The sequence below is a fragment of the Ambystoma mexicanum genome, chromosome 1p (assembly GCF_040938575.1).
Source record: "Ambystoma mexicanum isolate Mex_15411 chromosome 1p, UKY_AmexF1_1, whole genome shotgun sequence".
In the NCBI taxonomy this organism is placed as follows: Eukaryota; Metazoa; Chordata; class Amphibia; order Caudata; family Ambystomatidae; genus Ambystoma; species Ambystoma mexicanum.
This window is the reverse complement of record NC_090921.1, coordinates 690,909,237-690,921,730: the sequence shown is the minus strand read 5'-3', so window position 1 is coordinate 690,921,730 and position 12,494 is coordinate 690,909,237. Positions and strand designations below refer to the sequence as shown.

The following is a 12,494-nucleotide window of genomic DNA, read 5'->3' as shown; positions in this document are numbered from 1 at the left end:
ATCAATGCCACAAAGCGCCAGATAGCGCAGGGCACAGTGACCTATCTAGGCCACCTGGTTGGTCGAGGTAAGAACCAACCTCTTGAAGCAAAGGTACAAGCTGTGAGGGATTGGGACATCCCCACCACAAAAACGCAGGTGAGAGCCTTTCTAGATCTCACCGGGTACTACCGGTCGGTCATCAAGGGGTATGGGACCATTGCCATGCCACTTAATGATGCAACTTCCAAAAAGATGCTGAAGAAGTAACTTGGACCCCCGTCTGTCAAACCTCTTTTCAGGATTCAAAGGATGGATTGTGCAGTGTCCCAGTTCTTAAAATGCTAGACTATGGTCAGGAGTTCATTATCCAGGCAGACGCCTGTGATTTTGGGATTGGAGCAGTGTTAGCGCAACTGAACTCTCAAGGGGTAGAACAACATGTTGCCTACATTAGCAGGTGATTGACTAAAGGGAAAGGAACTGGGCTGTCATTGGAAAAGAGGCTTACACAGTCATGTGGGCCATAAAGAAGCTGAAACCTTACATCTTTGGGTCACACTTTACGATCCAGACAGACCACCAGCCTCTTCGATGGTTAATGGCCATGCAAGGGGAGAACCCTATGCTTTTGCGTTGAGCCATATCCCTACAGGGATTAGATATGGACATCCAGCACAAGCCAGGCACCCAGCATGGAAATGCAGATGGCCTGAGTCTGTACTTTCACCTTGATGATGAACCAGACCATCAGTAGGGTGGTGGTTCACATGTTGAGGCAGGGGGCATGTTAATGTTAATGTTAAGGTTTACTTGTACTGTGCACTATCACCACCAGAGTTGTTCCCTGGCACTCTGCATGTGAGTAATTTGACCATCTGCACTGTGGGTATGGGCTCACTTGGGCTTTTTTTAAATGTTAAATGAAATTGAATGATGGTAGATGAACCTCTGGAAAATGTGAGGGGCTAATCCACACACATTTTCCTGTGCTCAGCGCATGACATACTCATAGAGCGTTGTACTCTCGGTGGACACAGCCTACAAGCGCTCTCCCCTATCATGTTTAGTTGGAATATGACAGCCAAGAGTACATCAAGGCATCTCAGAAGGGGAAGGTCAAACCTTCCTCCTGCCATAGACATAGACAGCCTAATTAACTATCAAAGGCTCCATGGATCTGCCCTGTCTGTTTGTTTACCCTCTGCAGATGGTGGCCACAAATAACATTATTAACATACTAATAGAGTATACTTCAAATAGGCCCACATGGGGCCTGGCTGCAGAGTATTAACAAAAGAGACAGGAAACCCCAACGACCTTTGATATGCACTGTGTCAACTTGAAGTCAGCTCCTGCCTCTCAGTATCAAGGGCAGTGACGTTTCATGTTTGGGACTATTTGTGTACAGTAGGCAACCCCCATAGGGGGACCCCATTCAGAAGGTACGAGTATGTGGATTGAAGGACGCAGCTTCAATGGAGACATGCTGCTTTAATCAGGAACCACAGAGAGCTCAATTAACTAGAGAGACCCTTTGATCCACAACAGATAGGAAGATGGGTTGGACTTAGTATTACATGTTTTCACCCCTTTATCTTTTCTGTTGCAAAGCACTCTGGTTTTGACCTCGTACATACAGGAGATTGTTGTGGGGACCCAGGATTGGTTCAGTAAGGTTGGCCTAGCCTACACCAATCACTGTGGCCCATTTGGCTTTAAAAGAGGGCTGAGCCCCTATTGTGAGCAAATCATCTGAAGACTTTGCAAGGAGTGAGAAGAAGTACTCATTTGGACCCTGGCTGAAGGTACAGTCTGCCTTACAGCTTCCGCAAGTGAAAGAAGGCCAGGATTTCCAAAGAAGGAAGCAAGATCCCTCCCCTAAACAACTCCCAGGGAACAGAGGGAGATACTGAATTCAGAGGACCCTCTAGCAGCTCCAGAACCAGTACCCAGCCAGCACACAGTGTGCACTCCTAGGCTCTGCAAGCAAGCTTCCTAGGTGGAAAGTTCCAGAGAGTTTCTGAACTGAAAGAAGGACAAGGCCCTTGCCTGCAACACTCTCCTCAGCTTTGTGTCGTCAGCCTTAAAGGACGACACAAACCCAGAGAAGAAGCTTGGAGGAGTGCATCGAAAAGCAACCACTGACATTCACCTTAAAGGATATTTTCGAGCCAAATGAGCTCCTTCAGCTGCAACCGACTGCAGCGCTGACTTACGTTACAGCGCAGTCACTCACGCCGTCCAAAGCACCTTGGCCAGTGCTGCAGACCAGCTGACCAGCACTGAGATGATTCCTGAGGCGCTGTGTAGGTCAGCCTGCAGCCATCCGTCAAGCCTTGCTCGCCGAACTGCCTGCCACCTGATACTTGCAGCTGTCTCCTGTCTTGAACTCTGTCGCATTAAGCTGCAAAGCACCCTGAAACCGACTCTACACTGTCTACACTGTCGAGCAACAAGAACTTCTACAAGCACAAGGTACAGTTTGGTTCTGTCCCCCTGGTTCTTCTCTGAAGGACGCGAGTGACATTTTATGACTCAATGCTCCCTTTGTGCTGACACCAAGTATCCTTGAACTATTGCAATTAATTAATTTACTGACTACCCTCCTGTTAGCATCCAGAGTGCATCCCTTTTCCTTCTTGAAACTGTCTTGCTTCTGCATTCCTTTGCAGGGCGGGTTGTATTTTGTAGTGTGCTAGAACTGTCTGCTCCTATCTCAGCTATCAATAGCGTACCTATCTCACCTATCAATAGCGCACCGATCTCAGCTATCAATAGTGTACCTATCTCAGCTATCAATAGCGCACCTATCTCAGCTATCAATAGCACACCTATCTCAGCTATCAATAGCGTACCTATCTCAGCTACCAATAGCGCACCTATCTCAGCTATCAATAGCATACCTATCTCAGCTACTAATAGCGCACCTACTCAGCTATCAATAGCGTACCTATCTCAGCTATCAATAGTGTACCTATCCCAGCTATCAATAGCGCACCTATCCCAGCTATCAATAGTGTGCCTATCTCAGCTATCAATAGCACACCTATCTCAGCTATCAATAGCACACCTAACTCAGCTATCAATAGCACACCTATCCCAGATATCAATAGCGTACCTATCTCAGCTATCAATAGCGGACCTATCCCAAATATCAATAGCACACCTATCCCAGCTATCAATAGCGCACCTAACTCAGCTATCAATAGCGTACCTATCCCAGCTATCAATAGCGCACCTAACTCAGCTATCAATAGCGTACCTATCCCAGCTATCAATAGCATTCCTATCTCAGCTATCAATAGCGCACCTAACTCAGCTATCAATAGCGTACCTATCCCAGCTATCAATAGCGTACCTATCCCAGCTATCAATAGCATTCCTATCTCAGCTATCAATAGCGCACCTATCTCAGCTATCAATAGCGTACCTATAGCGTTCCTATCCCAGCTATCAATAGCGCACCTATCCCAGCTATCAATAGCGCACCTATCCCAGCTATCAATAGTGTGCCTATCTCAGCTATCAATAGCGTACCTATCTCAGCTATCAATAGCGTACCTATAGCGTTCCTATCCCAGCTATCAATAGCGCACCTATCCCAGCTATCAATAGCACACCTATCCCAGCTATCAATAGTGTGCCTATCTCAGCTATCAATAGCGCACCTATCTCAGCTATCAATAGCGTACCTATAGCGTTCCTATCCCAGCTATCAATAGCGCACCTATCCCAGCTATCAATAGCGCACCTATCCCAGCTATCAATAGTGTGCCTATCTCAGCTATCAATAGCGTACCTATCTCAGCTATCAATAGCGTACCTATCCCAGCTTTCAATAGCATACCTATAGCATACCTATCTCAGCTATCAATAGCACACCTAACTCAGCTATCAATAGCACACCTATCCCAGATATCAATAGCGTACCTATCTCAGCTATCAATAGCGGACCTATCCCAAATATCAATAGCGCACCTATCCCAGCTATCAATAGTGTACCTATCTCAGCTATCAATAGCGCACCTAACTCAGCTATCAATAGCATACCTATCCCTGTTATCAATAGTGCCCCTATCTCAGCTATCAATAGCACACCTAACTCAGCTATCAATAGCATTCCTATCTCAGCTATCAATAGTGTACCTATCCCAGCTATCAATAGCGCACCTATCTCAGCTATCAATAGCCCACCTATCCCAGCTATCAATAGTGTACCTATCCCAGCTATCAATAGCGCACCTATCTCAGCTATCAATAGCGCACCTATCTCAGCTATCAATAGCGCACCTAACTCAGCTATCAATAGCATTCCTATCTCAGCTCTCAATAGCACACCTAACTCAGCTATCAATAGCACACCTAACTCAGCTATCAATAGCATTCCTATCTCAGCTATCAATAGTGTACCTATCCCAGCTATCAATAGTGCACCTATCTCAGCTATCAATAGCCCACCTATCCCAGCTATCAATAGTGTACCTATCCCAGCTATCAATAGCGCACCTAACTCAGCTATCAATAGCATTCCTATCTCAGCTATCAATAGCACACCTAACTCAGCTATCAATAGCACACCTAACTCAGCTATCAATAGCATTCCTATCTCAGCTATCAATAGTGTACCTATCCCAGCTATCAATAGTGCACCTATCTCAGCTATCAATAGCCCACCTATCCCAGCTATCAATAGCGCATCTATCTCAGCTATCAATAGTGTACCTATCCCAGCTATCAATAGCGCACCTAACTCAGCTATCAATAGCGTACCTTTCTCAGCTTTCAATAGCGCATCTATCTCAGCTATCAATAGCGTACCTATCTCAGCTATCAATAGCGTAGCTATCCAGCTATCAATAGCGTACCTATCTCAGCTATCAATAGCGTACCTATCCAGCTATTAATAGCGTACCTATCCAGCTATTAATAGTGCACCTATCTCAGCTATCAATAGCCCACCTATCCCAGCTATCAATAGTGTACCTATCTCAGCTATCAATAGCGCACCTAACTCAGCTATCAATAGCGTACCTATCCAGCTATCAATAGCGCACCTAACTCAGCTATCAATAGCATACCTATCCAGCTATTAATAGTATACCTATCTCAGATATCAATAGCGCACCTATCCCAGCTATCAATAGCGCACCTATCCCAGCTATCAATAGCACACCTAACTCAGCTATCAATAGCGTACCTTTCTCAGCTTTCAATAGCGCATCTATCTCAGCTATCAATAGCGCACCTAACTCAGCTATCAATAGCGTACCTATCTCAGCTATCAATAGCGTACCTATCTCCGCTATCAATAGCGCACCTAACTCAGCTATCAATAGCGTACCTTTCTCAGCTATCAATAGCGCATCTATCTCAGCTATCAATAGCGCACCTAACTCAGCTTTCAATAGCGCATCTATCTCAGCTATCAATCGCGTACCTATCTCAGCTATCAGGTGCGAGCTTGGTATTTCTTCCTTAAAAATGAGGGCTTGTTGGAGGATCCTGAATCTATATAGAAAATTGTGAGTCCTGTTTTCTGATTTAAGAAATATTTTGGAAATGTCAGGGGACAGGTTTATTAACTTTTACTCCGTGTTCTGTTTGACACTTCTCTCGTTGGTTGGGTCTAGAGTGCTGGGGCTGATCTCCAATCCATGCAAAGTAAAGAGGCTGTGATACCTACATGACTGGTCCAACACTGTAGACTCCATGCATTCCTACCAGTCCTTGAATCATTTAACTTAGGATCACGAGAAGCTGGGAATGTTGGCCCTGTACTGATCAATGTATCCAGCTAGGAAAACAAAGAGTTTTTTACGCTTTTGTTTGAATTTATTCCGAACTAAAGAAGTATTAATTCAATATGTTTTTTTCAGCCCCCGCTCAAGGTGATTGTCGGTCTTGTCTTGGGGGACATCAAATGGAAATGATAAGACATCTTGTAATGTCATGTCCTTTGATACAAGGGAAAAGGTCACACTGTTTTAAAAAATATGGTGACCTTGTGGCAGCTAACAAGCAGACTATGCGCCAATATTGTTTGTCCGGGACAACCACTGCGATTGTATTGGCTGGTATAGGCTTTTGGGATTCCTTAAAATTAGAAGAGTACGACTTATAACATAATGCACTTAGCTTGTTGGATAACACAATACTGTGTTGGGTGAATTACTGTGCCTGTAATCATGTTGATGGATCTTTCTGGATTCTTTCATAACATGATTAAGGTATTCCCCTCTTCTACGCTGCACTCTTCCAGGTAAGTATGCAAAAAGGACTTGCACAATTATTTAGTGCGGGAATCAGTGAAAAGGTTTATTGGCAAGGGTATTCATCCATAACAGAATCAAGAACTATGCATTCTCTGTTCATGATAAGTACCTTGGTGTCAGTGTGAAAGAGCCCCTATATTCAATCAATTCTTTATGGATCCGACACCAAATAACACAAACCCTAATACAAGGTGTCAAATTCCAATTTGACACGTTAGACATTAGACCCTACAGAGCCATAATAGATTGTGCTCCTGAGATAAATATAGCCTTGAAGTCGTTACAATGTTTGAAAACAAATGTATCATTACAGGATGGTTCAAATACAGAAGTGGACAAATTGGAAACTATAAACAAGTATGGGGATGGCGAGGCACGCACTCCAGTTCCCAGTCAAATTATACCTGATAAAAAATAACGGGGTTAGATCCCAAAACAGGGTTGAATCCCAAAACAATGAAAAAGTATTAACAGGGTTGGATCCCTCCTGCTGTTCTGTTGCTCTGTGTTTGTTCTCCTAGCACTTTCCTGTCAAACATTCATCAGGGAGGCTGTGCTGGTATGCAGATGGTTCCAATTAGTAGCTCTAATAGTCTCTAGGGGTTCTGGTAGCTGTAATTGTCTCATGTTGCCAATCAGGTGACCAGGAACTGACACCCCTCCTAATACACAAGTCTTTCCCAAATTTGGGGGAGGGGAGAAAACCATTAATATGGTTCTCTAAAGTGGGGCACATTAACCCTGGTGCTGCTGCCTCTGGAGCCCGGAACTCCACACTGTAGGAAACAGAAAAAAGAGGATGGCGACGCGCACTCTCCAGTTCCCAGTCAAATTATACCTGATAAAAAATAACTGGGTTAGATCCCAAAAACAACTTAGTAAGTATTAACAGGGTTGAATCCCAAAACAATGAAAACGTCTTAACAGGGATGGATCCCTTCTGCTGTTCTCTTGCTCTGTTTCTGTTCTCCTCCTAGCGCTTTCCTGTCACAAACATTCATCAGGTAGGTGTACGGTCTAGGGATTCTGGTAGATGTAGTTGTCTCAAAACATGATGTACAGCAGCACAATTTTTGTGTTTAAGTAATAGCATGTTCAGTATATTAATTTGAGGAGTGGGATTGCCAATCTATGCCCTCAGGAGGACCCTGTTGGTTGAAACACGTGTTGGCATACTTGTTTATAGTTTCTAATTTGGGCCCACCTGTATTTGAACCATCCTGTAACGATACATTTGTTTTCGAACATTGTAACCACTTCAAGGCTACATTTATCTCAGGAGCACAATCGATTATGGCTCTGTAGGTTCAAATTGGAATTTGACACCTCGTACTAAGGTTGTGTTATTTGGTGTCGGATCCATTAAGAATTGATTGAATATAGGGGCTCTTTCGCACTGACACCAAGGTACTTATCATGAACAGAGAATGCATAGTTCTTGATTCTGTTATGGGTGAATACCCTTGCCAATAAACCTTTTCACTGATTCCCGCAATAAATAATTGTGCAAGTCCTTTTTGCATACTTCCCTGGAAAAGTGCAGCGCAGAAGATGGGAATACCTTAATCACTTTGACATTGGTGGGTTGGGGCCACCCGCATTTTCCTCAAGTACCGCAGCTACACCCACTTCTCTTCAAATTAAATATTTAGTAATATATAGTGATTACAAATATACCAACGACCAGTAGCACACTGTCAACTAGGAACCCCACCTCTATTTCCTTTCTTTCATAACATAATGCACTTTAATTTGCTTGGGCTGCTGTTTACTTGCACTCTGTATTTGATTGACTGAACGCCAGGAAATGTATTAACTTAGAAAAATTGTGATTAGTATTGTGTGATCTTGCTGCTGTTATGCGATCAACAGCATTTTCCTTTTTTTATGGTTCATAGAACGGTTAGGTAACCTTTCTTAAATTAATTTTTAATGTCTATTTTTAGGTGTTTATAATGTATTGATGTTGATTATCCTTTTAATGATGGTGTGTATGACCTTTTCTTATGTTTTATTATGAGACTGGATGCATTGTAATTAATTATGGGGATGTAATGAATAGTGTTACAGTATGGGTTAAGGGTTAAAGTTTTAAACAAATAACAATAATAAAAAATACAAAAATGAAACTCTGGCCGACATGCGAGCATGGCAGCCAGCATGTGCAATTAAAGTAAATGCTGCCTGGCATGCTATGGTGCAAAAGGCAACATGCACAAGTGCATGCTGCCTTTTGCCCTGCGCCGTGCAAATTATGGGCATTTGGCGGCGGGGGCCTGAGTCCAAACATACCAGGTCCCGGCCCTCAAATGACATATTGGAGCAACATGAGCTCCAATATATTATACTGCATATCATGCTGCAAGTCCCATTACACTCTGGAGTGCATGCTGCATTGCACTGCGTTCTGCGTGTCATGCTGTGCACTGCATTAGATGCTGCGAAGCAAGTGGTATCGCATGCTGCGAAGCAAGTGGTATCGCATGCTGCAGTGCATATCACACTATGCGCTGCATTACACACAGCACTGCATATCACACGGGATATTGCACTGCATACCGCGCAGCATATCACAGCCTGTCAAGTGCCCTATATATTGCCCTGGATGTCACTATGCTGCAAATAGCACTACACAGCTCACGCTATAGAAAACTGCATCATAGCGCGACGCACTGAATATTGCAAAGCAGGTTGCACAGTATATGTCACAGCATACTCTCATGTCTATCACACTCTGCATTACACTGCATGCCTCATGATGTATCTTCAAATGCACCGCTTTGTGAATTGCATGTCATAGTATTTCACTGCATGTTGCATTGCAGGTGAGGTCACACTGTAAGTACATTGCACTGCACGAACGCTGTATCACCACACGCGCAACACTGCGTAGGTATCACACTGCAAAGTGCACGGCATATTGAACTGTATCTCACGAGTATGCATACTGCAGAGCATACCATGGCACACTGCGTATCACACCGCATATTCAAATGATGCAGGGCGGGACACTGCGATGAATACCCGAGTATACACGGCAGAGCGTATCCGATTGCACTTAATATGTTCTCTGCATGTTCAACGCTGTAAGGCTCTGAATGACAAACTGCATGCCACGGCATACACTACCTATTATATTGACAAATGCAGTGCATGCCTAGTGTAGGTTACACTGCATTTCACACGTATGGCATTTCCTGTTATGATGAATATCGCAGCGCGTATTGGACTGCATGGCCCACAGTATAGACCGCTCTGCACTTCTGGCAACACTGCATAAGATGAAGGGACGCTCCGCACCTGCCAGCCTGGGATGTGCTGTGCATGCCAGGCTGCATGTATCCCTATGCGCGCACACACTGCAACACACTGCACGCCACACTGCAAACTGCATCTCACACCACAATATAAACCTCACCACTCTGCGTGAAATAAAAACGCCAAATGTGTGCCGCACGTGTTACTGCACAGCTCACTGTATACCGACATGTACGTGTCTCACTATACCGGGTGCAGTGCGCTGCGCACCGCACAGCACCGCAAAGAACACTTTCTACGCGGTGCCAGGAAGTCCGTAAAATAACGATTCATTAAATATCTCGCTGGGTGGTACTGCGAGGTGTCTCGGCCAACATCAGCCCAGCTGTATGCCAATATTCGTTATTGTTAGATAAAGGCCCCTTTGATGCACACCGGGCCGGTAGTTGTATGACGCTGCCATGGCCCCTGGCGGCCTCCACTCCGCGCCGCCTTGCGCTAGTTTTGCTGGTCTCAGTAACCGCCGCAGTTTGACGGCCCGGGTTCCACTGGGGCGCCGTGGGGCCTTCCGCTCAGGGAGGCGCCCAGGCTCTCACTCGCGCTCTTTCCTGCCCCCTTCCAGGCGTTACCGTCCGTACAAGTGCCCGGGTGGCGTGGCCTGGAGGCTGCATTAAGGATCAGCACTTACCGCCATGACCTGTTGAGCTGGGCAAAGCCACACCCTTAGAGCTGCATGCCCCCGCCCCTTATTATCGTTCCTGGGTGGCCCCAACCCCGACCCCCGGTGATAAAAAAAAGCACCAATAAACAGGCGCCGGATAAAGCGCTCAAGAAACCTCACGGGATCTCAGTCGCCTTTGTCGCCAGTTCCGACCAATTGAAAGTGTTTTCATAGCAACAATGTAGGCGCTATGTTAATCACTTAACGCTCTGGTTCACGGTGCGGGGTCTCAAAAGAATGGCAAGTACAGGGTGGCCTCGGTTTTAGGAGCTACAGGAATAACCCCGTTACTGGTCCCTGTGTGGGGGCTGGGAAGGAGCTTCATTCCAATATAGCCACCCCGCTCCTCTCCGCCAATCACATTGTACTCAACGAGCGCATGTCTAGCCAACGTTTAGGCACTACACTCAGCAGCCAGGTACTGTGGGTGGTATGAGCACACAGGTGAAGCTCCATACAGACTGACTAATCCTCCACTCCCTCCATCACACCTCCATTCTACAGTCTATGTGCCGGTATACCTAGGCGCCACATGCACACAGCAAGTACCGCGACGTAAGTGATCAAACTAGGGTCACTCTCGTACCCGCAACAAAAGCACCCATCGTATCCCCTGGGCGCCCCTTCCCCGATACTAGCCTTTAGGCGCTACATTAATAAATCAGGTGCTGCTGTTGGCGTAAGTATCCAGACGAGTCACTCGCGGACTCTCAATCAAAACACTGCCGCGGAATCCCCGCATAAGCCCGAAACGTGTCTAATGGGCATCGGGACAGGGGTTTTAGATGCTGCAAGTATCAATGCATAGACCAGGGAGAGGGTTGATGCTGGCATGGGTGGGTACGCCAACGGGGCTCCCTGACAGACCCCTCATCGCCATCCCCACTCCCCAACTCGACAGAAAAACAATGTACACTACAAACACCTGTACACATCGGCTTCAAGCGCCACTTCAATCGACCACTTACCGCTCCGAATGTGGGCGCTCGCACGGTGGTATCTCCCGGACCGATGCCTCCTCCGACTCTACACGAACAGCACCCGGAGCTGCGCTCGGCGGGGCACTTCCTTGAGGAACTGTGCGCGCATCTCCACGCCCTCCTCAGCTGACCTGAGGGCGCTCACTCGGAGCGCCGCTCCTCTCCACTCTCGAGTCTTTCTTACACCGATTTGGCAACAGTCCCGGAAACGCAGAGACACCTCTGCAAGAAGAACGGAAAAGAAAGCCTCGTCTTACGCCCCCAAAGACGGATACTGCTCGTCGAAGGGATGTGCAAATAGACGCATGGGCGGCGAGGCTGGTGCAGCGCTGCGCTGCACACCGGGTGACTTCTAGGCGCCTCTAGTTCGTGAAGAAGTGACGGCTCCAGACCCAAAAGATGCAGTTTTCGTTGTTTCAACACCAGGCCTAAGTTTCAGTGATTGTCTGTCCCACAAAAAATGGTATACCAGACCTGGGTCTTATCACTGGTTAGGCTCAGGGACCATTATTTTGGGAAGCAGGTTTCCATTGCCTAGACCCCGACCTTCGAGCCCCTCAGAGACTGCTTTGAGGAGTGAGCGCGCACCCTGCCATGATGTGCTGCACTATTGTAACAATAGGCGGTAAAACAGCAACACAGACACACATATCCGTACATTTTATTTATTTATTTATTATTTGCTTTTTAGGCGCTTATACAACAAATTAATTTTGTTTCAAAGCGGCCACAAGGCAACAGGGAGGGAACATGGGGCTGCAAATAAACAGGGAAGGGACGGCCGAACCCACTATGCCTTGTGAGTATTCAGAACGTGCAAGGAAGAGGTCAGCAGGGCAGGTGCTGCGGTGTCCGTGATCTAGGGTGAGCCACAGATTAAGGGCATGGTATCAGAAGTGCGATACGTCCAGGAGCCGCGTTGGGTGGAAAAGTGCGAGTCGCCAGTGCAGAGGGTGTGCCGAGGCAAGTGCTGAGGTAGACAGAAGCTGGGGAGATTGGGTCTGAGTGGTCAGGGGCTCAGAGGATGCATAAGGGTCCACGACACCCATCACAACAACTGAGAGGTTAGCAGAGGAGAGAAGAAGGGAGGGAGGAGGAAAAGAGGAGTGTTGAGGTGTTTTTGGATCTTAAGAAGGCCCTGCTCAAGATGCAGAGGGAGGGGGAGGCTGTTCCCTAGGAGGGAGCCAGCTGAGGAAAGCGAACCACCTCCTGCTCTCTGTTTGGCAAAACGCTTTACACACAAGGAGTTGGTTCCAGAGGTACGTAGAGGTCTAGAAGGAG

The 12,494-nt window shown here is 46.5% G+C and overlaps 1 protein-coding gene across 2 annotated transcripts in view; it reads right to left on the bottom strand.

Annotated features, from left to right (window-relative positions):
* TNFAIP8L2 (TNF alpha induced protein 8 like 2) overlaps positions 1 to 11,410 on the bottom strand; it is a 199,740-nt gene extending 188,330 nt beyond the window's left edge. For both annotated transcript variants that reach the window (XM_069649840.1, XM_069649841.1), the window contains exon 1: positions 11,202 to 11,410. The gene's annotated coding sequence lies outside the window, so the exon portion shown is untranslated. The remainder of the gene's footprint in view (positions 1 to 11,201) is intronic.
* Positions 11,411 to 12,494: the final 1,084 nt, after the last annotated feature.